Source organism: Corvus moneduloides, chromosome 3 (genome assembly GCF_009650955.1).
Source record: "Corvus moneduloides isolate bCorMon1 chromosome 3, bCorMon1.pri, whole genome shotgun sequence".
Classification (NCBI taxonomy): Eukaryota; Metazoa; Chordata; class Aves; order Passeriformes; family Corvidae; genus Corvus; species Corvus moneduloides.
Window position 1 is genome coordinate 18,998,503 of NC_045478.1, and position 27,827 is coordinate 19,026,329.

At 38.2% G+C, this 27,827-nt stretch overlaps 1 long non-coding RNA gene across 2 annotated transcripts; it reads right to left on the reverse strand.

Annotated features, from left to right (window-relative positions):
* Window positions 1–9,385: 9,385 nt before the first annotated feature.
* LOC116442110 lies at window positions 9,386–27,477 on the reverse strand. Of its 2 annotated transcripts, XR_004239401.1 has the most exons (5): window positions 27,345–27,477; window positions 25,987–26,072; window positions 13,808–13,874; window positions 9,871–9,935; window positions 9,386–9,607 (listed from the first exon to the last, which is right to left on the reverse strand). It is a non-coding gene; the product is annotated as an uncharacterized LOC116442110 (long non-coding RNA). The 2 variants fall into 2 exon arrangements; XR_004239402.1 differs by lacking the exon at window positions 13,808–13,874 and having other exon boundaries at window positions 27,345–27,471.
* Between the last annotated feature and the right edge of the window lie 350 nt (window positions 27,478–27,827).

The window sequence follows — 27,827 nt, forward strand, 5'->3', positions numbered from 1 at the left end:
TGCCAATGGTATCAAATATATGATCAATGCTTGTGAGAAATTCAAAGTGACTTTAGATAGCAATGTCCTAAGCTACTTTACTCTGCTGACTGTTACAGGGTTGTGGATTTTGATATGCATTTTAATTTGACCTTTTACAGACACATTATTCTTTCACCAGTGATTTTCATCTTTCCTGTGCCTCCTTTGAATTCTGAAGTAACCCTGTCTAAACTTAGGATTTGGTATCATCCAAATTCACCACTTTTTCCTGGAAGCTAAATGTTTCTTTGATTCTTCTAATCAAAATATGTGATTGTATAACAAAAGAAACAATTCTGTTTCAAACAAATTTGTCTTAGAAAGCTTTAAGAGCCTCAGTTCCAGTAGACTAATGTTGAAACCTGTATTTTTCTGTCTGTGCAAAGCTGGGGGAATTCTAGCCAGGTTCCAAATGCACACAATTTTTTTCTCTGAAACTTTAACATAAATAGCTTTTAATTTATCTGACTATTTAAAACAATATGCTCCAGTTTCAAAGGTCTAAAACTTAGGACAGGAAAACAATGTGTTTTCAGAAACACACCACACAGAACATTTAGTTTTCAATAAATTAATTTTGTCATATGGGATATGGCATTGTAATAGTACTAAATTTTTTCCCTCCGTGCCATCCACCAGCAGAAATTAGATTTTAAGGACAAATAAGCAAATCTCAGCCATCAGTTATGGCCATGCATCCCTACTGCCTTTGGATGGAATTGCACTGTTATGATTGGCAGAATTTTGCTAATTTAGTGTAGCTGCAGACAGCTACACTGTCTTAGTGATTACAGGAAGCTTTCCTGCAAATGCAGATTCCAGTTTACATAATACATTTAGAGGCTGTCACAGTCACCTCAAATTGATGTATATAATATATGTTTGGCTGCATTCAAATACTGTAACCAGGAAAAACTGTCAAAAATCAAAACATCTGAAATAATATCTAAAAAGATCCTAACAGATATTTTAATGACCTGTCCCAAGGCCAAATCAGCTCTATCTGTCTCATATCTGGGAGACTTTTGTTTAGCCTTTTCTTAAAGACCACCAAGGTTAAGACTTCAGAGTTCCTTCCAAGCAATATATTGCAGCACTTACTTACCTAACCCTGTTGTTAAAAGGTTATTCCTGATGTCTGATTTAAATTTTTCTTGCTTCAGTTTAAGCCCTTTACTCCTCATCTCTTCCACCTCTGTTTAATCAATGGACAGCTCTTGACTGACAATACTGGTAACACAGCTTGGAGGGAACTGGGCCCAGGAGGAGATGCTGATTTAGAACCAGACCAATTACAAGAAGTGGAGGCAGGAATGGTTTATCTCTGAGGCAGAAGATGACCTTTGTTCTGTCAATCCTGGTAAATGTAAAACAGCCTTGTATGTAACTTTGTTGAATGTGTTTAGAGTGTGAAGTGTGTCTTTCACAATAGTACATTTGTAAATTTGTGCTCTTCTGCCATGAAGAATCTTGAGCACGTATGTACACATGCACATCTATTCCCAAACTAGGAATATATGTACAAATATTTTAATTAGATTATTTAGTTTTTAAAATTCATATAGCAGCCATGTTAATTAGTATTAGAAGTCTTGCAGATGTTGATTTATGAAATCTGCTCCCTGCTCTTTTAATGCAGTAAGTGCTACTCTGCTGTGAAAGGAAAGGTTATTGTCTTAATACACAAATTAAGGCTTAATTTGCCTTACACAAATTTTTACTGCTCCTAATTTTCTGCATTTCTTTCTAGGTTTTTACAGAAACTTTGATTATGTGTGATGGTTGAAGTAATAGTAATTGATCTATTAATTTTTCCACTCCTCGCTTCCTTCTTTCCTTTTGCTGACAGGGGGCACATCTGCCATTTCCTAGCTTTCTAGTACATTAGCTGTCTTATACAAATCCAGTATAACTCCTAATTTTTATGTGACTTCCTCAGTTACTCTCAAATGCCCTAGTAAGAAGTCCTTTAGGTCCAGTGATTCAAAAGTATACAGCTTATTTAATTTCTTTATAACAGCTCTGGAAGAGAAAAAAGCAAAATAGGCTTGGCAGACCACTAGACTAAAAGTAATCTGGAGTGAACAGCAGAATCTTTCCTGTGATTACAAACTAAGAAGCAGTGAGCCACCAGGCACTTTCTGCTTCTAAAAATATTTTGTCAATATTCTATCACTGAAGTTTCTTTAGAAGCTTCTCAGAAGAATCTAAAGTCCTTAGATTTTCAAGTATTTAAGCCTATATATTCACATCTAATGTTGTGGTATTTCTTAAATGGGATGGCAAAGTGCCCTTAAAGACATCTTAATTGGTGCTAGAAGCAACTAATTATTAGACAGGCTGGTAGGTCCTATGGGAAGGTGGAGAAGCTGAAGTAAGACAGCAGGGGAGCTGGTATTTCTGAAAGTTCTAACATGCAGAATAGTTTATGATTTTTCTGCCACAAACTGTTCTAAGAAAGATTTAAAAAGTGTTATGATGATTACAAGGAACAGAAAGTGATCTTAAAGGTATGAGACACTAGTAATTTCCTTCTCCTTAAAATTTATAAACGCTTATGCTTCATAAACTCTTACGATTGATGTTGTGTGCAAACAACAGAGTCCTTAAGAGAAAGCAGTCAGGCCACAGTGTATTGGCCTAAAAAATAACAGACAGCCAAAGTTCTTTTACCATCCAAAATTATTAGAAATTTTATTTTTTAAAAAATGGTCTCTCCATTTTTCTTTTGAGTTCTACATTTAACAGAAGCAACCCTGATAGATGCAATAAAATTCAAAGTCTTGGAAAGATGCCGTTTCCCAGACATCAGTGAGAAAAATATTCAGGAAATTGTTTAAAATTCCTTACTCCTCTCCCAAGTATCAATAACAAAATGAATACAACATTTCATTTCTGCTTGGCTAGAAGTCCTGGATATTCTAAGAGGCTATTAAACAGATAGCTTTAGCACATGAAAAATGCATGCTAGTCGTTTTGTTCTTATGTCAGTTATTTAGCACATTGTATATAAATCAGCTTGCAAGATATAGAGTTTAATCTTTTCTGGGTTTATTGCTTTACAATTTCATTGTACTTATATTGCATTCTGTGAAGATGAAATTTTGATTTAAAATTTTGCATTTGTAGACCTGAGTGTCAATACTGCACACACAACTCAGACAATCACTGTGGTGGGAATCACAACATTAGGCTTTACAGCCAACATCCCCTCTATGGGTTAGTATAATTTGCAGTCCTGAATGAATTCACATTGAGTGTACATACAGGACAGTAATGCCCTTTGGATGAGAGCTACTTCTTGTTGTGTGTGCAATATCAAGCACAGTGTAGCCTTTATTGTGTTCAGAGCCTCCAGGTGCTATTACATAATTTATGTTCTTTTTTTTTCTCTCTTTGCTGGTACGAAATAGTAATTTATTCATCAATTTCATAGCTGTGTTATAAGTCCTTTATGTTCATTTATCTGTTAACACAATGTAGGGACTTCAAATGGAAAAGCTTTCTTGGGGCATGGAGGCCACTGTCCGCCCATTGTAGCCACTGAGCCCCTGAGCCCCCTTCAAAAACAAATCAAACAGGAAAACCCCTTATGCTCCACCTTGCTGGCAGGCATTGACATTTACTCTCACTGTGCTCTTTCCTGTGCTGGTTTTGTTCTGCCTTCCAAGTTCACACTTCCCTTTCCTTTTATCAGTATATACAGGTGTCCCCTTTCCAATTTTTCTTTCGTTCTTTCTTTCTTACTCTCAGCCTTCATCCTTGTTTCTCTCTCCTAGGTGCTTAGAATTATCTTCTTCTCTGTGATTGTCCAAGCACCATCACTTCTCTAATACACAGCGTTTTGTGTTCAGATGCTACAGATTAAGGTTATAAGAGTTAAAAGATCATATCTCATGGGAAAATTTACAATCCCAATTTTTAAATTTCCTGACATGAAGTACCTCCCCCACTGTTAAAGCTTCCAGCCATTCTATTTTGTTTTAATAACTACCAGTTTCTTTACCACACTACATTTTTTTCATACCCTGAAATCAATTTTCTCTTTAATTTGATCTTTGCATTTTTGGATTTATTAAATAAATCATTTCAAACATTTGGTTTTGTTGTATTATTTTTGTGTGTTAGGAGTTGTTATGCACGAGCATATGTTACATTGCATTTAACATAACATTGTTATGTTACATTGCACAAGAGGTCCATGAACTCCTTGGTCTGAGTGCCACCGAGAAAAAAGTTGGACCCCATTTCAAGAATGTCTAATTTCCATAACCTGTGTTATTTTTAAACAAAACCTGATCTATCTTTATACACCTAAACGGATGACTTCAGTGAGTAATTTACACATCCTAAATCCCATATGTCAGACATGCTCAGCAGTCCTGAACTGTAACCTCAGTATCAGACAGACCCTCTCTCCTGAATTCTCTGCCAGCTGTCTGAAGCATCCTGCTCCTCCCAATGCACAGTACAAGGAATTTAAATGCCTAACAGCACCATGAATTCTACCCAGCTCTCAGGCTGGCTCTCAGGCTGTTAGATTGCTAAGGATTCTACCTCCCAAGCCTCCTTTACGTTTAGCCTGAAGTGTTTATTCATAGAGATGTATTTCGTACAGATGGCAAGCCATAAACCTGTTAGAAAGATAATTTATTTTAAAGTATTTCATCAGGAAAAACTCACCAAGATGACTAAGTTCATTTCCAAGGCTATCCCAAGGCAAAATATGTTGGTAGAAAAGTCAGATAAATCACACATGCAAAAAACAATTCCAAACAATTGTGATTTTTTTTTTTTTGGAAAATAAATTTTTAAAGCTGTTAAATAGGAGCTGAAGTCTTCTAGCATTAAAGATTGTTCATACATTCCAATCCAGAGCAGCTGTTTAGCATGCAAAGCCTATTATCTTTCATAATCATTAGCCTATGCATTGAAACATACTTTTTAGTACTATCAGTTGCCACATTACCCTTTTATAATTACATATTGAAATATTAAAAGTGCAGACCCAAATTCTGCTAAGACATGCATGTCTCAGTATTCACCCACAGGAAGGCTGCAGTGGCTTCATACAGAATAGATATGTCAAGTATATGATATGTGATCCTTGTGTAGATTAAATAGTTATCAAATGTTCTTCTTCTGTGCCCGCAGCTTACATGCTTTGCCCTTGTACCATGCCATGAGAACTGTTTCTTGGTGAAAGGCACCATATGGAATATATCCAAGAAGAAACAGGTGACTCACAGGAGATGGATGGGCTTAGACAACTGCCTGCCCAGTCATCAGGTATCTCCTAGTTCCATCTTCAGTAAATTCTCCTCAGTTAAACTCTCTGCTCTGTCCCCTGAAATTCCCTGAAAACTTCCTTGCCATGTATACAGACAAGTAAGCATTCCTTACAGGGACACGGCACTGCCTCCAGAGGTAACAGTACAACTCTTAAATGATTGTCTGAACAGAGAGGTACAGGTGTAGTGGTTTGGTCCAAAATACTCATTACTATTTACCCTCTGTGAGATAAGAATTAGGAGAAAGCAAAACAGGCACAAAACTTAAAAGAATATAAAGAAGTTTACTAACAGACCTAAAAAAAGGAAAAAAAAAAATCATACCACACCTTCCGAACTCTTCTCCTCCCCCCACCTTTCTCCCTTCTCCCACTGTAAAAAGACAACCCTTGAGACGTTCAGCCTGTTTACCACTTCCGTAATAACCCTGTTCAGTTCATTTAGGGAGAGGAGTCTCTCTTGCTCATGCTATGGAGACATCTCCACAAGAAGTTCTCTCACGGCTTCAGTATCACAAGACAGCTGCCCAGGTTGGTTCTCTGCTCGCATGCGAGTCCCTTCCCCCGACTTGCAGCTTTTCCCACAACTGTTTTCGAAGGTCCAATCTTGAGCTACTGGAGTACTGAGCTACTGGTAGCTACTGAGCTACCATTTTAAGGTTGAGCTGTTCAAAAAACGAAAGTTCTCTTCACCCTTCTCTGGGAGCATCTTCATCTCTAAGAATAGAAGCCATCCCCTTTTCCTGGGAGACAAGGGTCCTCATAATCTTCAACTCTAGGACTATCTCTGGGAGCATCTCTAGGAACTGAGGTCTTCTCCTTCCGATTGGAGCAAGAGTCCTTATCACTTCCATCTCTCCCTGTTCAAACTTCTTATCAAATTACAGCTTCTTCAGCTTTTGCTTATTCCAGCATAGGTGCTTTTGCTCACAAGTAGAAGTTGAATGCTCCACCCCCCCTGCTTTCATGAAATTACAACGGGTACTCTGATATATCATAGTCCATCACCACCATAACTTTACAACAGAATTTAGCTTCTAAGCATCTCTTCTTTCTCCTCCCTCAGGATTTCAGCTCTTCTTTCTTTACTTAATGTCTGCAGCACTTACAGCACTAAAAGGGTTAATCTCACCCTTGTCTTGCAGCTGGAATTTTGCTTATCGCTGTTGGTCACATGATCTTTGCGGGACAGCAGGGCAGCTTCAGCTGAATCTTCAGCCGCACTGGAGTTGGGGGGGGCTGCGCCGTCTGCACGTAGCAGGGCTGGGGGGAGCCACAGGTGGAACAGGGCCCATTGGCTCCAGGATGGCTGTGTCCCTGCCTGGGCCCGGCAGGCCCCGCTGGGCCCCGCACAGGCCCAGCCCAGTTACCTGTCCCCTGGCTAGAAGCAAGAGACAGAGCTTCCCAGGGTTTGTCCATTCTTAAATGTGGACCACAGAGGCAGTCAAAATTCTAAGTGGCTTAAAAATTTGTCAATATTCAAACTAGCCAGTTGATAGGTTCAATCAGGTCATAGAGGAAGCTGTAAGCACCTCTTTGCAAAAGACTCACTTCCGGGGCTATGCTTGCTAACCTATGACAACAGGGAAAGCTTAGGAGATCACAGCCTTACTCCTTAAAACCATTTCTGTTCCAAGTGAATTTGAATTTATTGCTTCATGATGAGCAGTTTGACACCACACAGTAAGACAGCAGAAGCATCAAGGCTGTAGGTCAAGACAAGCATTCAGAAAAGCTGAAGCCAAGTAGGGAAGAAACTAATTTCAGAATAAAGACTGCAGTAACTGGCAAACCTGGAAAGAGCAAGCAATCTGGCCAAAGCATCAATACACCAAAGAGGAGCAATGATGCACAAAGAACTCACATGTGATTATTATCACATAAACAAAAATACCTGGGCTGATGTGGAGAACCTCACTCCTCCTGGCATGCAGTTGGGTATCCATAAGCATGCCCAATAAAGGTAGGCTACTTCTATCGATTTTCTGAGACTTGTCTCAAGACAAGAGACATCCTTGTCTCTCTCCACGGTCACTTGAAAGTAACAGGATTATTTAAAGTATGATTTCTAGTCTATTTTGGTCTCTGTGTTAGAACTATTTGAATCACAGTCTACAATTGCCTGTTTCTGCATTCTCTCTAAAGGAAAACTCTGATGAGTAGTTCAGAGCTGAATATTTACACTAGAGACATCTGCATTTGGTGAGATGAATTCAAGCCTTAGAGTTTAAATAGAAAAGAGAAAGAATTCAAGAGCATGAACAAAACATGGCTTGCATCAGCATCTTGCAATACAACCTGAGATTTTTATCTTTGTAGAAAAAGGGATTACTAGAGGGACTTGGCCTTTTTACAACATTATTGGATGCTTGTTTGGTAAGTACAGGGCTAACAGGAAAAGAAAGGAAAGGAAACAGAAGTGAGGGACTAATGAATACAGGACAAGGAAAACAACAGGAGAGCATGCATGATTGACATGAGATCAGCAGTGTGTGGGGCATGAAAAGTTAAAACCAACAACCAGGAATCTTAGGGTTGGCAGTATCCAGCCAGAACTTCAGCGTGGAGCCTGATCACATAATCACTGCCTGATAAGCCCAGATTTGTTATCCTGAAGTTTCACAGATTTTGAATACAAGAAGAGAATGACATGGACTTGAAAGACAATATGTAAATTTTCTGACATTTAAACGCAATAAAACTTACTACATAGTTGTATTTTTGTGAATCTGACAGCATCCTCTTGATTTTTTTGAGCTTTCCTCTGAAACTGGGAGGAGGAGTTAAAGTCATTTCTACAAAAACTCAAGATCTCTGGGGTGCTCTATACACTAATTGAGCTTCTAAGAAAAACATTAAAAATTGTTTTATTTTTGTTAAAAATTCTAGGAATTAACAAAAGACATGTTCTTTCTGAGCATCTTGCATGCTTGTCCTTCTTTATTCAAAATTGTAGGACCTCAGGCTAAAACCTCTCTGACACTTCCTTATTACACAAGTCTGCATGCTTTAGTGATTCAAAGCCGTCATATGAACTCTTCTCCTATCACACCCTTGACAGAAATATCTACCATTTAGTTCTTTATTGTGAATGGTCTGAACAGAAAGGAAATTACGTTTCTGGTATTCTCTCATAGTAGCAACAAAAAATCAGCATTATCTGACATAGACAAGAAATAGATGACTTGCAGAACTATTTCCCTTGTTAGGGTTGCTGCCTTTGAATTTTTCCTGTGCTTGAATTGAAGGCTACTTCTGTTGTGCATCTGGGAATGAGATCCCATAAGCAACATGAAAACTCAGGTGCCTCATGACCACTTTTCCCTTGCAGGCAATTGATACTTGTCCTGAGTCCAAAATCACTACAAATCCTATCTTCTCCTGTGGTTAGCAAAAAACATGCCTAGGTTTCTAACCATGCTCTGTGATCATATTGCAGGGACAAAAGATAAATGGAGGCTGTTGGGATTGCTTAAAAATGCCCATGGCAGGTAAGAGGATACATTAGCGTACAGGGAGTGTTTCAGTACCTGGGTACTTAATTCAGTACCTGAATACCTGAGGTTCACACCGTAAGTACTCAAAAAAGCCATCTGGGATGCTTCACAGGAAAGCAGAAGTAATGAATGAATCGGGCCTCCAGCCAAATGTCCTGCCCAGAGTGCAGACCTCATGTGAAAATTCATAGAATTGAACAAAACAAGGTAGAGCCATAGCTGCAGACACAGGTGCTCTGGACTATGTTAAAAGACAAAAAGTGTCTTGCTCTGTCTGGTATTCAAACTACAGAGCACCTGCCTGCACATCAGTGTCTGTCCCACCTGAGTTACAGAGAATTCTTCGAACAGTGATAGCATTTAGAACAAGTAGCTTAAGAACAGAAAGATGCTTTAAACCCTCAGTGTTCAGGTACAGGTACCACAAATAATAAAATCTTTCTTTGTGGCAGGTCATTTAAATGGTTTTTATTTCTATTATAGAAACATTTTCTTATATTATCATATGTATTATAAATAAATTATTTGCTTCACTTAGCATTAAAAAATGTTAGTTTCAAAAGGAATAAAAACCCGAAGAATGATTAATTCTTTGTGTTTTGGAAAAGAATTATAAGGAGACATTTAATTTTAATTTTAAAAATTTATTAAGAATTCTCTCAAATGCAATTTACATCCCCTAGTGGGTTGGCTTTTGTTCCATGTTGTTTGTAGAAAATACAGATCTTGGATAACAACACAGCTCTCGTGTAAGCATCCATCTATGCGTCCTATTTTGTCATACACTCTAGGTTAAGTCCTGAAGGAAATAAATGCCACAAAGTTAAAATGATTTACATCAACTGATATGGCAACTTACACTGTGTGATGATTTAGCTTGCCTTAATTATTTTGAATTGCTTCGATTTATCCTGCACATCCACGGAAAATTAAAAATACAGGAAGTGCAACTTCCATTTACAGACCCTTTTGACTCTTCTGTACTACCCTGGTTTGCCTGTAGTGAAGAAGATTGTATCAGACAGGCTAAGGATGGATCAACATGGGCAAACTGACAAATACCTGGAAGTTTCATTCCCATGATGTTTGACAGTTCTGTGTCACATCTTATATTTTTTCCATAGCTCCTGTAAGGAAGCATAAGAGATAACACTTGTGAACCACCAGAAGAAATGAACAGAGCAGATTTTTTTCCTCAAGATCTTCAATATTAAAAAGTGGAATGAAATAAGAATATATTGACTAGTCTCATGTGTTGTGTAGATCACTAAAACCTTTAGTTTTAGTGCTGCCTTTTCAACTTACATCAGCAAATGGTTTGGCATTAGAGAGCCTGTAATGCTCTAAACTCATTACATCTCAGTAGTAAAAGTGATACCATTAATTGTCAGCTACATCATTAGAATTTCTGGAAAACAGCTGGAATAAGAAAGATATTGGTGCCAATTTGCTAAGAGTCTTATTTTCCCACCACAGTGATGCAACAATCTTTGAAAGAGTTTAAAAAAGAAGGCAGCCAACATCCATTTTTAGGTATTTCATAGTATCATAGAATTTCACCTCAGTTGTTTCATAAGCATCAGAACAATATCAAAAGCAAGCTCCCTTCCAAAACCAGAGGAAACTTTACTATAAAAACTCCGCAGCTTGAAGTGCCATGTATATTACAGCATAATTTTGTAACCTCTCTTCAAATATCTCTCTATCCCTAAGGTTTCAAATTCAAAGGCTCAGAAATTGGGGCCACTTAGTCTCCATTAACTTGAAGGATCTTTAAATAAGCCTGAGATCACTGTGAGGTAAGTCTTTTCCAATAGAAACATTTCACACTATACCAAAAAATTCCCAAAGTCAACAGAATTTCAGAAGTGGAGGTTTTGATTTGCACAGCTTTCATTTCTCTCTCAGAGTGCAGAAAAGAAGCAGAATTTTACCCAAGATTCATATTCATTTCCTGAACATTTGGATATTACCTTCCCCTCTTTCCAAATGTCACTGGGGGGATGAGATGATATGCACGGGTATTTCTAGCACAAATATTTTCATGTGCTACCCCACCACTCATCTTTTTAGAAGCTGAAAAGATCATGCACAATCAGGAGCCTGAACACAGCTGTTCCTTTTAGGTACACAGTCTTCACAACTTGACTATCAAATGGATGTAATCCATTCTGCTCTGATAGAAAATTGTAAACATTATCTCAAAGCCAGTTCCCAAATAATTTTCTCAAAATGAGGACCTCTCTGAAAAAAAATTTCTTCTTTTACAAATTGGAAGAAACATTCTCTCAAAAATCCCTCCAAAAGTTTGTCGACAGCTCACTTAATCTTCCCTGTGACTTCCTTCTCTGAAGGAAACTGAGCATTTCTGATGTCTTAATGTAGGGTTTTAAGAGAAGTGCACTGGGAAGGATGGTCTTTGCTAACAACAAGTCACCAGACTGACAGACACTTCCCACTTACTAATTTCCCCATCATGCCTGCAAGAAAACTCTATGAAAACACTGACTTATTTTCATTGCTCCAATTTTTCTTGTAATCTTAGCGTACTCATTCAGGCAAGATGAAAGCAAACAGCCAGATGGAGGTGGACGTGTTCACTAGGAACAGAATCCATGTAACTCACTTACTCTCCAAGCACTCAAGAGGCTAGACCCTTAAAAACAAATGTGAGTTCCGCACAATAGCATGAGGTGTTTTTTCCAACACCAATATTAAACTAGTTTAGACGATACAATGTTCCTGTAAGAGAAAAATTGTCAGGGTGGTGTTGATGCTGTTTACTTACTCATTTGGAACCTCTGATCAAAACAGTTCAGAAAACAAATGGCTAATTATGTTCTACATGTAAAATAATTAAACATTCAGAGCATTATATTTAGCAAAGATGTATATTATACTAAATATGATGTTCAATTTTATCTAAAAGGAGAAGGAAGGAAGGCAGGAAGGAAGGAAGGCAGGAAGGACTGATGAGGAAAGAATTTACTAACAAAAGTATTATTCCTGGGATAGTACCAGAGATTCATGGTACTCAGATATATTTCCCCACGTATACTACCTACCAGTTACTTATCAAGAGTGGATGGTAAAGAAGCAGATGAATATTCATTTCATATTCTGAATTCCCAATCTTCACAGTCATATGGCATTGTTTGACTCTGGCCCACCTCTTCTGAGCAAAGAGAAATTATGTTGGACCAAGAAGATCCTCCCTCATCTCCTTTAGGGCACACTGACGCTACATAAAGCAGAGCAACATAGGAATACCCCAGGTAGCTGTGGTGCACAGTGACAGCAGCATTGGTGCACCACAACATTACTCCAGCTGAGCTGAGCATCTCTGCTAATACAACAATACTCTTGTGGGACTGGAACTTGCTCTTTCAACCTACGCTCAAATTTCCCCAGAGAGTACAGCAGGAGCAAACTCACAGTCTGTACAGCAGCCAACATTTATTATTAGGAGCATCAGAAGCATTTCTGAATACAAGCTGAACAGTGGTCTTATTACGTTGTCCCTATCTCCTATTTCCAACAATCTTAAGTTATTCTTAGATAACTCCTAAACCCTTCACAGGGCTCCCAGAGTTCAGACTAACCTTGGAATCCACTGGTACTTCATGTAAGTTTGTGCTAAACAACTAAAAAGGCCAGTAGGCAATGCTGCTGGCAGATTATTGACTTTCTTGTGATGTGACCTAACCTTTACAGACAGAGAAAACATGTCACACTGAAAGGGCATAGTTTATGCTTAATTTAAAAGCTCTAAAAAAGACCCTAAGTATTTTTTCCATATTTCTTTTTCCATGTGTTTAGAAGTAAATGTATTTGCATACGATGAGGAAGGAGATTTGGGGTTTTACCCAAATTTACATGTATAAGAGACTAAAGGTTTCCTGTGTATTTTGATTCTGCTTAACCGTCACAATATGAATAAGAAATACACAAGTAAAAATCTTCCCAAATAAGGATAAGCAAAAGGAAACAGTCTGGGCAACCTTCATCAGGAAATAACGACCGGGCCAACAACACACTCTGAGTTCTGCAGCAGAATAATGCTGTTAATAATCATTTTTTCTCCTCTGCCCCTTCTGCCATTTCTTTATAGAATAAACAGCAAAGGATTTAAGATCAGATAGGAAATAATCATTTTATCATCAATAGTGGTTAAATCAGTAGTTATCTCTGTGATATGCAGCAATAATTATTTTTTCCTCTTGCCTTTTCTTAATTTATCAAATATTTTTATTAACATAAACATATAACTGTAACATATATATGTCCTTATTTGAAAGTATCATTACAATCTTTTACAGCATCTTAAATTTCTGACTTTTTTTTAAGATAAGAGAATGGGGTAAACAAGGGAAAGATAATACTGCCCCTAACCACAAATGAAACTTAAAAACTAGGAAAACAAACAGTTACTTTTATTTCTAGATTGAATGAAAAGCACAGAGACAGCAAAAAAATTGAAATTCTTAGCCTTCATCTTCTATCTGGCCAAATATTCTTTTTCCATCATTGTATATAAAGGGTGGATATTAATAGAGGCAGCAAAGGTGAGGCCTGAACAAGATATTTCAAATAATTCTGGTTTCATTTATCAATCTGACTACTAGCAATCAGGGAATTTTGTTAAAAACTCCAATGATTTTTATCTTGACAGTGACTCTTTAATAACTAAATGGAATTCATATTAATTATTTATCTCCTTTAAAGTGCGCTGAATAGCTTTGCTGAAAATTACCACATTTATATTTATAGAAGACTAGTACATGTATGGATAGGTTCAAAATTCATTATTTATACAGTGATGCCTTTATTTATAGGAATCAAGCTCAATAATTAGCATCAAGTACAAAATCTCCAGTAGTGATGGTAATATTAATGGAAATAATGCCATTAGGTGTGCTTTGTCACTCCTGAATTTTCAGTGACTGTTCCAGTTCCTTACTCTTCACATTTCTTAATCAGTACAGTTACCTGGGCTTACCTTGTTCCTTCGAAAGAGGTGGATAAGAGCTCAAATTACAGCCAGCCCAGCCCTGTTTTCAGAACTCCTTACATGTAAAGGTACATAAGGATAGCAGTATGGAAAAAAAAAAAACAACCCCATAAGGAGCAATTTCTTCTAGCCATAGCAAAAATACAACCATTCTCCATGTCTGTGAAATTAATGACCTCTCTGTTACATGGGATTTTAGATGATGTTGAAGTTTTGAAAAACTCCAAACAACCTTCACCCTATATTTACAGGTTATATTGAAATTGGCCTGATAAATACAAACCTTAAACATTCAGAAGTTTACAGAGTAAAAGCTTAAGGCTATAATCCTGTGGCCTTGCACCTAGCAAGACTGAATGCAGTCCACTTTTATTGCCATCATGTAACTAATGCACCATCAATATTTCATGCATGTAATTTCAAATGAGTAAATAGCTTTCTGCAAGTTGCATAATTTGCTCATAATCTCAGTGCATCTTGTTCCATTTAAAGCTAAGTGCTACCATTTTAAAAATGCCCCCGCAGGAATGATTCAGCCTAGCCAAGAATGATTATATCTTACAAAGTCCCCAACCTCACTTCTGCTGTCACCCGTCCTTACTGCCAGGGTGAACAATTTATCCCCATGCAAACACCAAAACAAAGTTCATGCAACAGACCCTACCAAATCTTCAGCATTGCCACTATTTAGTCACTAGGGCAGAGAGAGGAGAGCAAGCAAAAAGCGAAGCTGTGACATATGAGGTGTGATACGTTTAAGGAAGGTAATGAAACCAAGGGCTCAGCCATTAACCTTCAAGGAAGAAAAGCCAGGCCCACTGCTTTAAAAATTGCTGAGACCAATCTTTCACCATGACAAGCATTAGTAATGAATAATTAAGCATTTAATATAATGCTGCTTTGGTGAAAAATGGTAATTTTACAATTGATGGCCCCAAATCTATTCAGTGTTATTATGCTGTTGTAAAAGCAGGAAAAGAGTTTTGATGAAATGCTTGTTTTCCAGTGGAGCGGGTTTTTCCTCTTTGTTTTTTTTTTTCCTGATGGTTGGACTGAAGCAGTTATGGTTATTAGGTTCAAAATCCTTTCAGAGCTGAACAGTGGCCTGCTGAGAGAATTTCATGAAAAATTTAAAAAGGAAAATTCAACCTGGAACAGTTTCACATCTCATACCAGCCCGCTGGAGGTTGAACTGTGTTTTCCCCCATAATATTAAGCTAATGTCAGGGATATAAATCATTCAACAGATGCAAATGCTGAAACCTTTCTAAAGGAAACCTTAACTCTAGAAGCTATTTCGATTAAGTGACATAGTTATTTAAAACAATCTAACAGACGCTCTCTTAGTTCCTCATAATCAAATGTTTATTGCAAAAGAACTATTCGAGTAGTAAATTATTTGAGCTGTACTCGAAGATCTCTCTTTGCAGTTAAGAAAACTGAAGTAAGCCACAGCTGTTCCTCACAGCCATTTCTATCCTCTTTAGATGCTGATGATGTTAGCAACAATTTTAACTTTAGATTATCAAAAATACACATTTTGGTGGGTTTGGTGAGGCAAAGGCACATTTTGTCATCACACATCTAAATTATGTTGCTCTGCTTTAAATTGGTTCAAACACAACTGCTTTAGAATTCACAACATGGCAGAATTCAATAAAAAATTACACCTTTTATCCCATTGGTAAGACTTCCCATGGGAAGTCTTTGCTCCTTATAGTCTTTACACTTAGGTATGACATTTGCCAATGACATTCATTGTACATTTGGTTGGACTTCCACTAAATAGGCTCAGGCACTGTGAGTATTCAGTGTATAATGAATTATCCTTGAGAAGAAAAAGGCTAAAAATATGTATCTAGTCCTTCAATAACAAGTTCTGGATTATATTTTCCTCTCAGTGGTATAGATTATTCTCCTAACCTCACAAAAGCTGAATTACCTCACTTCTAAGATATATCTTTTCTGACTTTTAAAAACACCATGTACTGTGCAGAGTCTGCATATGTGTGCACACACATGTTTAGAGGTACTAGTTCCTGTGAAATAAGCATAAATCAAGAAAGAACATGCAGTTAAACTATTCTCCAGATAGATTTTAGTCTGTAGGTTGTGTAGAAATGGCCACTAGCTGGTTGCAATAGCTTCTTTTCGCAGAGTTTAAAAATATATCAGCTACAGGTTACTAAGCAGATTACTGCTGAAATTCAGACCCTAAACAGTCCATAAATGAATGAATTATCCCGGGCTCTTACAAAAAAAAAGAACTACAGGTTTTTCTGGACACCTAGAAAGCTTTCTAGAGTATCTGCAGTAACCAGAGATGGAGCATTATGAGTCTCTGAAACACAACTATTTTTGCTTTCTCTTGATAGTATATACTTCAAATTTAAAAAAAAAAAAAAAAAAACAACCAACCAACACAAGATGGAGTAGACTTTTCCTGTCTAAGTTTGTTCTTGAAAAGTAGATGCAGTAACTTCGCCATGATTTTAAGTAGATCTCAACTATCACTGTTCCAGTTTGCAGTAGATATATGGAGATCCAGAGCTTGGGGTGAAGTTATGAGAGGCACAGCCACCAGTGCTACCTCCTTTCCCCTCAGTCCCAGGTTTCCTGCTTCTTTTGTCATGCAGCATCATCTGTGTATTATTCTCCAAGTTTATCACCACAACACCCCATTCCAACTGCCCACTTTGAAAAGAAATATTTTAGGACTGACTCTGAGTGCATTAATACAAAGCCTAACAATTTATGCTCTGGATTTAATGGAATTTATACAAATTTTAACCTCATATCAATCAAAATATTAATTCAGTTAGTCATTGCTACAAGACAGTAAGTCATGACCAAGTTCCCCTCTCACAAAAAATCAAATCAAAAAAAATAAAACAGACAGGAGCTAATAGCTGGAGTCTGTTGTCCGCATTTTTCTCTTCAAGTTTGTTTTTCCATAGGTGTTTTTTATCATATAGAATATCTTTATTGACAGAATTCCATAACTTTAGATACATTAAAATGGAAACTCTCATTTTGTTCTCATACACTGATTGTAGTAACCAGAGTAGAGCCACCAAATCCACATATCATATATTTTTTCTACTTTCACTAGTTGAAAGCCATTTTCTGGTGCTGCTTTCCACCTCTTTTTATGAAAGAGGAAGAAGCAATGTTTTAGGGCTGTTTACTGTTATTGTAGGAAAGTACTAGTCAAATATATCCTTTTAAAAAGAGATAAAAATAAGAAATTGTTTATTTATTGTATTTTTACATTGCTTAAAACAATCGATGGAAATATGTGTCCATAGCTAAAGGAAGGCATTGTTAATAGTAAAAGATTATTCCCAAACAATACTTTATTACTTGAGCCTGATCTTTCTTTACAAAATTAAGAATTCTTGACTCCACAGACATTAGTCATTATCCAGGAGTCAGATTTCACAGATATATTACCTTGTATCAGTATATTTAAGTTGTATACACATGGCCAAGAAGTATATTGAAATCCTGCTTTCCATTTTCTAGATCATTCAGTACAAGCCACATTTGCAATCACTGGCACAGCACTGCCTCCAGGCCAATACACAACACCAAGAGACAAAGTATTCCAGTTTACTGAGAGTCAGAAGAGGCTTCTGACTGGTTATGGTCATAGGCTGGGCAAGATGCTCACAAAAGACCAGAGACTAACATGTCACTGGTAACTCCAGGGCTGCACATCTCTCCAGATTCTAATTCTACAACTGTTTAAAATGAGATATTCAGGAATACGTGAATACCATACTTCACCAGAGTCTGTGCTCTGGCCCTCAGCTTGAAATGCCCATTGACCCTTTCTTCTGAGTTAACCAAGTTCTTAACATGCAGTTTTAGAATACAGCACAACTCAGGATGAAATTAATTGTAGGAAGCTGCCTGTCTTCTTTCAGGAACACAGCTTTGGCAATAACAAGTACTGAGTTTTCGTCTTCTTACTGAAAATGTCTCATGGAAAATGACTGAAATCTGAAAAACCCAGATAAGAGGGGAGCTCAAAACTGAAGACATTAAACAGAATCCACCCTATTAGAAAACAATACTAAAAAGTACAGAAAACTCTAGGGAGGGAAGGAGAAAGTCAGTTGTGTATAGGAGGAGAGGTTAACTTGCTCCAGATATCAGAAACAGATCAGTTTTTTTCTCCAGAAACACCTTTTTAAGATGTAACAAAGAAATTAAGTTCAGTACTCGTTAACCAAACATGTATATCCAAAGATAACCAAAGAAAAATCTTTAAGAGTACTTCCTCCATGTGCAGAACAATCTCCAATATTTATACACCATCAATGATTTCAAAGAATGAAAGCAGAGATGGAAAGCTAACATACATAATAGGGAACGGGAGGGAATATAGGCTCACAGAAATGCAATTCAAAATTCTTTGGAACTGCTTAAATTTTAGGAAACCTGGTAAGTTTCCCATTAAGGCATTTTTCTGGCTTCTTAGCAGAGATGACACAAACGGGGTAAGATTACTGCTATTAACACCAGAAATACAGACAGAAATTACAAGGGGGCCTCAGTACCTCACTCTGAAGAAAATAAAAATTCCATAAATTTCAGCATCACAAGCCTTAGTGAAGGAAAGACAAACCTTGGAGAGAGATTCAGCTGGAGGCCAGAGTCAAATAAAACAACAGTCTCTCAGAGAAGCTCAGCAGCGATCAGAGAGGAAGCAGAAGGCTGAGACAGCCTTCTTCTCCCTTTATTCCTCAGGATTTTTAATTGATTTCTACACAGTCAGTGGGTAGAATGAATAGACAAATTTTACTGAGAAAGCCATTTCTGCACAAGGCAGGGGCTTCATGTTTGATAAATTTTATGGTGCAAATACAAACAGCATCTATCCCTTTACCAGGACATCCTTTCACCCAAATCCAAGCCGACATTTTCAAAACATGTATCTGCATGCTTGTCAGGAAGCCCAGTGTTCTCAACACACAACACACTAGAAACACACCTCTTCTATTAATAGGCAGAGCATTATTTATCTACCTGTGTTTTTACAAAAAGATCTACACTGTAGCATAAGGCAACACTGCATATTCATAGAATCTAACAATTTATTATGAATATAAGATACAGTTTGACTATCTTCCTTCCACATTTTTTGATAATTTCCACTAAATTCACCTTTTTATCCAGTAACAATTTCATTTCAGAAATGCTAATATACAAAATATAATTTATCTAAGACCATGGGAGATTAGATTACTTGATGGAGGTTTGGACCTCAAATACTTGTGTTTTGGTCTCGTTGTGTTATCTTACCATTACTTTAATCAGTTCCCTGCCAGCAAAACTGGCTACGACATTACTACATAAATTGTTACACTTATTCCAGGGAATCAAAGCCAATGGCAAGCACAGATGGATCAGTTACTTTGATGAATACAAACAAAAAGGTACCAAAAGAGAGTGCCATGATTTCTGGATAAAATTAGAGCATATGTATCTCACAGGCAATTTTGGACCTGTTGTTTTATGAATACACTTATGTACACGTATATACATCTACAAAAAAGTAAACGGAATAAATGGTATAAAATACTGAATAAATGGTATGAAACTGTATGAAATGGCAGTCTCTAATATAGAGTTCTAATGCAAATTACAGTCCTCTCCAATCAGAATCTTTTCAATTTATTTACTTTAAGTTGACCATAATAGATCCAATACATGAACAAAGGATCCAAGGAACAGCCACTGAGAATACACCCAGTCTACATGATTCACTGTTTTCAATGAAGCAAAACAGCAGTATTTTGAGTGTCTTTCTTTTTATCCATATAATTTTCACTGTCCGTTTTATCATGTCTGCAATATCATTGGTAATAGAATCTGCTGGAATTTGTAGGAAATATTTGAGAAATTGTTCCTTCCACCAATACCCCTAGAAGAGAAAGAAGAAAAAAAAAAAGCAAACCAGTTTTGGTGGTCTAGGCATGTGTGAAACAGGGTTCATTGTAGAATGTGCTTAGATTTCACAGGACAAAAGATTTCTGCCTCAATACAGGGATCATCCAACCCTGAGATCCCTGTGGATGAATCAATACCTTGAAGTGTAGCCATGACAACCACAGAGATCCAATAGGCTCAGCCCACACAGTATTCACAGTATTGATTTTTCAGCACAGGACAATACAGGGCTCTCAGTGCCTGAATATGGATGAGGAGTAGCTGACAGACTTCTCCCGCTACGTCTGAAGTGATGCTGCTGAGGAGAGAGCAGCACTTCGAGGAATTTCACATCACTATAGTGAGGGTGTCTATTCTCCAGTCATTAAGACAGACTGCAGCCTTTGTGTCCACAGCTCACAGCCCCAGGTTTCTGAATAACTGGTTAGCCATGATCATGAAGAATAAATGTTTAGTGCTCCCTTTTTTTGGAAATAAATATCACTGACATACACTTATGAGAATGGCTTTAGATCTACAACTCCCAGCATTTAAAGTATGAAGCTACTGCCCTTTAAATAAATAAATAATATGTATATTTAAAAGAAAACACCACCAGCAGTCCAGAACAGCAGTCCCTCTTCTCAACAGAGGCAAAAGAATGCATCATTGTAGTTTTGGGCTCTATTCTGCTCATGGTGTGTATGGCCTAGATTAAGAGATTTAAAGTTTGCAAACTTCTCTAAAACAACCAATATGACTATGATTTTGAGTGGTCTGGAATGCTGTGTTAATGTAATTAATGGGCACCACACTCCATGATCATGACTTTTAACAGTTAAATTTAATTGGAACAACAGAATGGCAAATGTAAGTCTGTCAGAAAAAAAAGCTCTCAGGAACATGGAACATGTTCATGGAACCATAATCACTGTTAACATGAAAATTTCCTCAGAAAATGTCATTTTCTTGAATTATCAATTAAACACTTATAGCTTATAAACACTTATAAGCCAGGACAATTCTTTTTCCAGAAAACATCAATAAAATTATCTGCTTCCGTCAAGAAAACCCCAAAAACATCAATATATAATATAGAATAATATCAAAAAAAAATCAAGTAAGTTTCAACCAGGGTGCAATAATTTCCAACTGTCTGATTACGATGTTCCTTAAAACATCCTGTTCCTCCACCTCCCTGGTACTTGCTCAGTGGCCTTAAATTTCTACCTAAGTCTGTGCCAACACCTACTGAATGATTTTTTTGTAACGCCACACTGAAGGCACAATCTGCCTAACCTGACTGGCAATGAATGTGCTTGTGGGTGTTTCACAGCACAAAGCTCACGAAAATATGTCCATGGTCCTGGGAAGGGACCCAAGCCCAGCTCAGGCTTTTTCCTGCTGTGTAGGGGGAGTGATCCCTGGAATGGACAATCCCCCGAAGCACCCTTCCTGGAGAAAAACTGCTGAAGACCAGACATCTCAAGAGTGAATCGCCCTAGCCACAGTGCAGAGCATCCCACAGGAGGAACTTGCATCAAGAGCCAAGAAGGGAGCTAATATACTTGACAGGACAAATACCTCTTGTTAAAGAATGTTTTCAGATGAACATTTCTGACTAAAAATGTTCTCATTTTACATTGTCATTAATTTGATTTTTTCTGTCAGAATAAAAATATGTTTTTCTTTTGAGTGGAACAGAGTACGTTTACGTGCTCACTTTTCAACTTTAGGGCTACACAACCTCTGTGGCTAGACATTGTGGGGGGGGGAAAAAAAAAAACAACAAACTAAAATACTGTTAATTTCATGTATCAACTAATAAAGAAAGAAATTCCACAAAATCTACTGTGTTTCTCACAGAAAGGGTCAGGTTGGAAGGGATCATGGAGGGTCACCTGGTCCAACCTCCCTGCTCAAGCAGGACCATCCCAGAGCACATGGCACAGAATTGTGTCCAGCCAGTTCCTGCTTATCTCCAGTGAGGAAGACTCCACAGCCTGTCTGGGAAACCTGTTCCAGTGCTTGGTCACCCACACAGTAAAGTTCTTCCTCATGTTCAAGTGGAACTTCCTGTGCATCAGTTTCTGCTCATTGCCTCCTGTCCTATTGCTTGGCACCACCAAGAAGAGCCTGGTCCATCCTCTTGACACCCTCCCTTCAGATACTGACAGACATTGATGAGGTCCCCTCTCACTCACCTCTTCTTGAGGGTGAACAGGCCCAGCTCCCTCAACCTTTTCTCATCAGAGTGACGCTCCAGTCCTTTAATCATGTTTGTAGGCCTTCATTGGACCCACTCCAGGAACTCCCTGTCTCTCTTGTCCTGAGGAGCCCAGAACTGAGCTCTCTCAACCTGCTGGCAATGCTCTTCCTAATGCACTTTCAACATTCCCTTACCCTGGTCCGCTGCGTCAGAGAATCCTGAGAGCTGGTCTTGTCAGTGAAGACCAATGCAAAGAAGGCGTTCAGGAGCTCTGCCTTCTCTGTGTCCTCTGTTACCTCCATTTAGTAACAGGTTTTGGTTTTGAATTTGTTTTTGAAAACAAATTATCTTTTGTTTTCCTTTTGGTTTTAATGTATTTTAAGAAGCTGTTCTTTTTGTCCTTGACATCCTTGGACAGGTTAGACCAAGCCAGGGTAGTTATGCCCCCCACAAAAACCAGGGCCTATGGCCATGAGGCTGCTCCAAGCTGCCTGTACAAGACCTTGTCCACTCCCTCCTCCTGATGAGGCAGCCTGTAGCAAACACCCACAAGAGTGTCACCCTTGGTACTCTGCCCTTTTGTCCTAAGCCATAAGCTCTTAACTCACTCATCATCCACCCCAGGATAGAGCTCGATACATTCCAGGTGTTGAATCACACAGAGGGCAACTCCAACACCATGCCTTCCTGGTCTTTCTCTCCTAAACATCATGTAGCCCTTCATGACAACATTCCAGTCATGTGAACTGTCCCACCACATCTCTGTAACTGCAATGAGATCAAAGCCCTGTGACTGCACACAGATCTCTAGTTCCTCCAGTTTGTTCCCCAAACTGTGTGCATTTGTGTACAGGCACTTTATAGAAATGTTTAAGTATGTCAATATCCCAGTAGAGGTGCAAAGGGAGACCCCAATAGTCCTGTCTCATGGTTACACCTTTGGGTGTTTGTACTCATTGGAGGTATCCCCTCAAGTCTCATTTTGCTACTTGGGTGGTTCCTTCAGTTGTCCCCATTGCATAGCTTATATCTGTCAAGCCTAGCTATATTCCTGTACCACTTCAAATCTAGTTTAAAGCTCCTTAAGCAAGACTGCATTTCAAAATTAAGCTTTTAGAGATCCAAAAAAATTTTAATCTTTCAGCTTGCTTTTCTTCATAATTTGCTCTGCTTTTCTTGAAAGCAACTATTTCCTTTTTCTACAAGTGTATCTTTAAAAAATAAGCCTCTAGAGGAGACGCAGATTTCCCAGAGCAGATTCCTACTCGTTGGCTGCTTATATCAATCACCAGTATCTATCTTACGGCAAAAAGTACAGTAATGATAGCTACTATGAAGTAACTGTTCATACACAAGTGAACTTTTAGTGAGCCAGCAATAGTTTAAAAAAAAATGCAGATTGTCTAATTACGTTAAGGATGTGTATGGGGTATTTCCTCTCCAGATTCACTATGCATTGTACTGCTGCAAGTCTGCAACTGATATTCATTGCTGCTAATGTTAATCCAGCTCTTTGTTGCCTATGGAATTAGGCCAACTTGAAGCAAGACGGAATCAGGCCAAGCTATTCTGCAGAGGAAGCACTCAAAATGCTAATGGCTAGGACTCCTAGTGTCACATTTAAAAAACCTTCAAATTGCACTTTACCAAGTGCTTCTACTGTAACACTTTATTTCTGTATGGATACTCAAAGAGCAGCAAAAACACATCTGCTATTACAGCTGATGAAATTCCAGCTGTATCTGCTTGCTCTTGGTTAGGGCACACAGGAGATATGTGTCCTTTCCTCTGTCTTCTCAGTCACTGCCAAAGAAGGGGATGACATTTCCCAGCCTACCCTATGAACCAAATGACCTACTGATAAACCATCCACAAACATCCAAAAGAGCTGGAAGAATTACGTCTAACAGTGAGTTACCATACAGGAAGCCAAGGCTAGGTCCAGAGATACACCTCTAAAGGTAAGTAAGAGCTGCTGGTTAGATATGAACTGACATCTCATATTCTGAAGATACATAGATAGCACATGTTAATATAGAACTCAGTCTGAGTAAAAAAATGCTCAGCAAACTGAAATATTGCCGTATTCCTTACTATATAATAACAAGCCTATTGCAGTCTTTGGAGAATGAATTGACTTGCTTCTCCACATGCTTCATAATGCACCTGTGATAAGTTTTAATGGTCCGTAACATTTATGCACCTGTTCCCTTGCTGTGAATTTGCATTCCATTATTAAAAATAATGTGATCTTGTTTCTAATTGCATGCATCTGTCCACAGTTCAAAGACCTTAATTCTTGCTTATTAACAGATAGCTGGTTATTTAGAGAATCTCTCTGTACAATTCATGAATTTTCTGTAAGATTATGATCTCTGAATATGCCTATGCCAGAATGTAAACTGTTTTATTCAGTGAGTTGCCTTTGCCTGCATATTTTTTATTTCTAGTGTTGCATACTATTCAAAAGGAGCAAATATGGACTAACAGAAGAGGGTTGTTTCCTTAAGTATTCTAGCACTGAAACATTTAGCATAGGGAACAAGTCAGTTACCGCCAAAACTGGGTCTCTGAAAGGTGGTCATGCACACAGTGTTACCTGGCTGTGTTTGTCATGACCTTAGGGAAATTGATCCAAGCAATACCTGATTAAGGCTTTGGAGAGTAATACAAGGACAAAGTCAGCTGCTGTCCTTCACTTGGTTTTAGTCACTAAAACCACAGGGAGTCTGCCCTGAGAACCTGGTGAAGTGGAGGAAACACTCATATTCTAGCATACAGACCTCCCACAAGTTCCAATGAAAGGATTAATCAGAACAAGGAGGTTCATTGCTTCTTTTTTCCTAAAGCAGTATCAACTCTTGTAATTTTTCTTCTAGAAAGTAAAAATATAATAAAAAACTGCTGAATCCCCCATTCAGTTTTTCATGTGTTTTTCATATCCCATGCTCAAAAATACATCAATGAAACACCACAAAAACATTCCAATATCTGTAGAGACTGAAAAAAGGGTGCTTAAGATGTCTTCTCAATTATAAGGCAAGACACCAGGAACATTACAAGCCCACTGAATGTTATCTGAAGGAGCGTACAACTATGCCTCTATTTATACCTAGCAGTATTGCAGGGGACAATGTTTGCAACAGCTATCAGCTTGGATACAGTCTTGTGGATCACTAACCTTCCCTAGAATCCTTTCCACTTTTTCTAGTCTGTATTTGTCCACTTGATAAACCTTTGCCATAAATAGTACTTGACATTCGTTCTGATTAAGCAGCAATTTTCCTTCAAATTCATATAGTTCACTTAGGTCAAGATAATTATGAATGTTAATTCTAAATTCCAAAATGCTGAAAAATGTTTTACTGAGAAGTTTCTAACAAATTCATAAGTGAATTCCTGCAGATTATTTACTTTGCGCATACATCTTGTATAAAAGATATATAAGTATAGAATCATAAAATTGTTTGGGTAGGGACGTTAAAGCTTCTCTAGTTTCAAACCAGTAGATGATGTACATAATGTAGCATAGTAAACTAGAACTCAAAGAAATAATTAAAAATAATGCATTTTCCAATATAATGTGATGGCAGTAGCGCTCAATCTGCTTAAGAGACTACGCAGCCTGTGATGACCAGTGACAGCTTTTCAGTCCTTTTAGCAGTGGAACTTGATAAATGTAATAGTTTAGATACTAAATACTGACATAAGACAGGACTGGTAATCCAAGTGTGAAATATAGATGCCAGAACACTGACACGTTTTTGCCAACTGAAAAAGAAAAAACAGAACAGTTTCTTAAAATGTTTCTAAGTCACATGTTCTCTCCTGGAAGATGACAAGCTTTAGTCTAGAAAATTACTGACTTGCAGACTGGTCTGTTTGACTCTATTTGCCTGCAAGAGGGCTACCAAGGGATAAATTCTATGTAGCGTTTATGAAAGGACTTCTGTGTGGAAGAAAAGCAATTAATTGGCAACAGCAAGGAAAATGTTTTCAAGGATTTATAGGCAAAACTCACCATTTATTTTGCTGATCAGGAAGATGCCTAGAAAGTACTTTTCTAACATCATCCAGCGGTGGAGGTTCCCACAGCAATAAAAGTACCTGTTACAAATAACAAAGCAAATACAGCTTAGAATAACAAAGACTTCTTTAAGTAATTAATTTATTCCCTCCATTTTAAAGTTCTTTGCCCATTTTAGAGGCCCTGAGGCCACTAAGGAGGAGTTTTTTTACAAAAATAACTCACATGTTCTAACACAAACTGACTTTCACATTTTGCCAAATGCACCAGAGTTCATTTGAAAACTTAGATCGGAAACTTTGGCCTGGATTTTTAGTTTTAATCCAGTAAATCCTTACCATCATTTTTACTATTTTGATACATGGTGTACACATTTTCTGAGTCTTTGATCAAAGAATTTTTGGGCAGAGAAAAACTGTAAATGTTAAAATAAACAAAGACTCTTAGTGCCTGGGAGCAGGTGTCCCAGCTATTTGATAAGATTTGCAGGCTCAAAATATATTACTTGCTCTTATCCCAAATGTCAGATGCATGTTACAGTAGGCATATATTTAGTAGAGGAGCTTAATCCTTCTTGCTCCATCAGTGCTGAAGCTGCAAACACTTCTGGCTTATACCAGTGTAAAGTCAATTTAAGGGATACCAAATACTGATGAACCAACTACAGCAGCTGGAGAGCAGTAGTAAACCATCCGTAACAGCTTCTGACAAACTGCTGAGCCTTGGAAAATTATGAAAATTAATTCTCAATTTTTTAACATTTTCAGGTTTCCCAGGCACTCTTGGCTATAACTCTAATTGCAGCACAGAAAAGTTTTAACAGTATGACAGGTAAGGTGAGAAAGAATGAAATCACAAAACTGTTTAGAAAATGGCTTTAAGTTTTATATAAAAGTGGACATGGACAACAGGCATTTCTGCCAGCAGCCTTTGCACATCTTTGCTTGCATAAATCATACAGGAACAGCAAGGTCTAGCTGAAGTGCCTTGAGGGCACTAATAAGTCTTATTGGCCCCAGCAATGATGGGTCTGTCTCTGATCCTGGTTATCCTCACCAGGCCGGATCCAGACCTGTGATCTGATCTCCCAGCCTGACATGCCTCATCACCAAGAACCTGCTGCTGCTCTACATTCTCGGTCCAACATGTGGTCTCTGCATCTACTCTGCTCCCTTGCTCATGTGCACCTGGGTCCCTGCTGGCCAGGTCCCCACGCTGCTGGCTCTGTTACGCTCTGAGAAACTAACGGCGTATGCAGCATGCTAGCAAAAAGAGAGCCCAGAGGTCTAGCACAGTCCCATCCACTTCTACAGCAATCCTGAAATGCTCACACAAAACAGGCAGCCCCTCACCCAAGGGAGCTTCTCCCTGAGCTGGTTGAGAAGGCATGCAAGCAGAGGCAAAGAAGTAAAGAGAAGGGACTCTCCGTTTGTGCTCCACACAGAAGCTTATTCAGGTAAACTGACAGGGACAAAGAGCCAAGGATCTGAGGGTTACCAGGGATTTTATAGTGGGGATGGGGAAAGGCGGGGAAGGGATCTCAGCCAATTAGATAGGAGCAAGTAGGTGGGGTTGACAGTAAGGGAACCAATGGGAGTAACACATAGGAGGGACTTAGGGAAGGATCCAATGGGGCGTTGAGGAACAAAGAACTTTCTGGAAACTGATACATATTAAACAAGGGCAACGAATATACATAACATCATACATAAAACTGGGAGGGGAAAACATTAACCTATCAGGGGAAAACATGCAGATAACAGGACAAAGGAATCATGGGTTCTCACCGTAACTGCGAGTTAAATGCTGAACTTGGGTTGCTGACCACCACACCT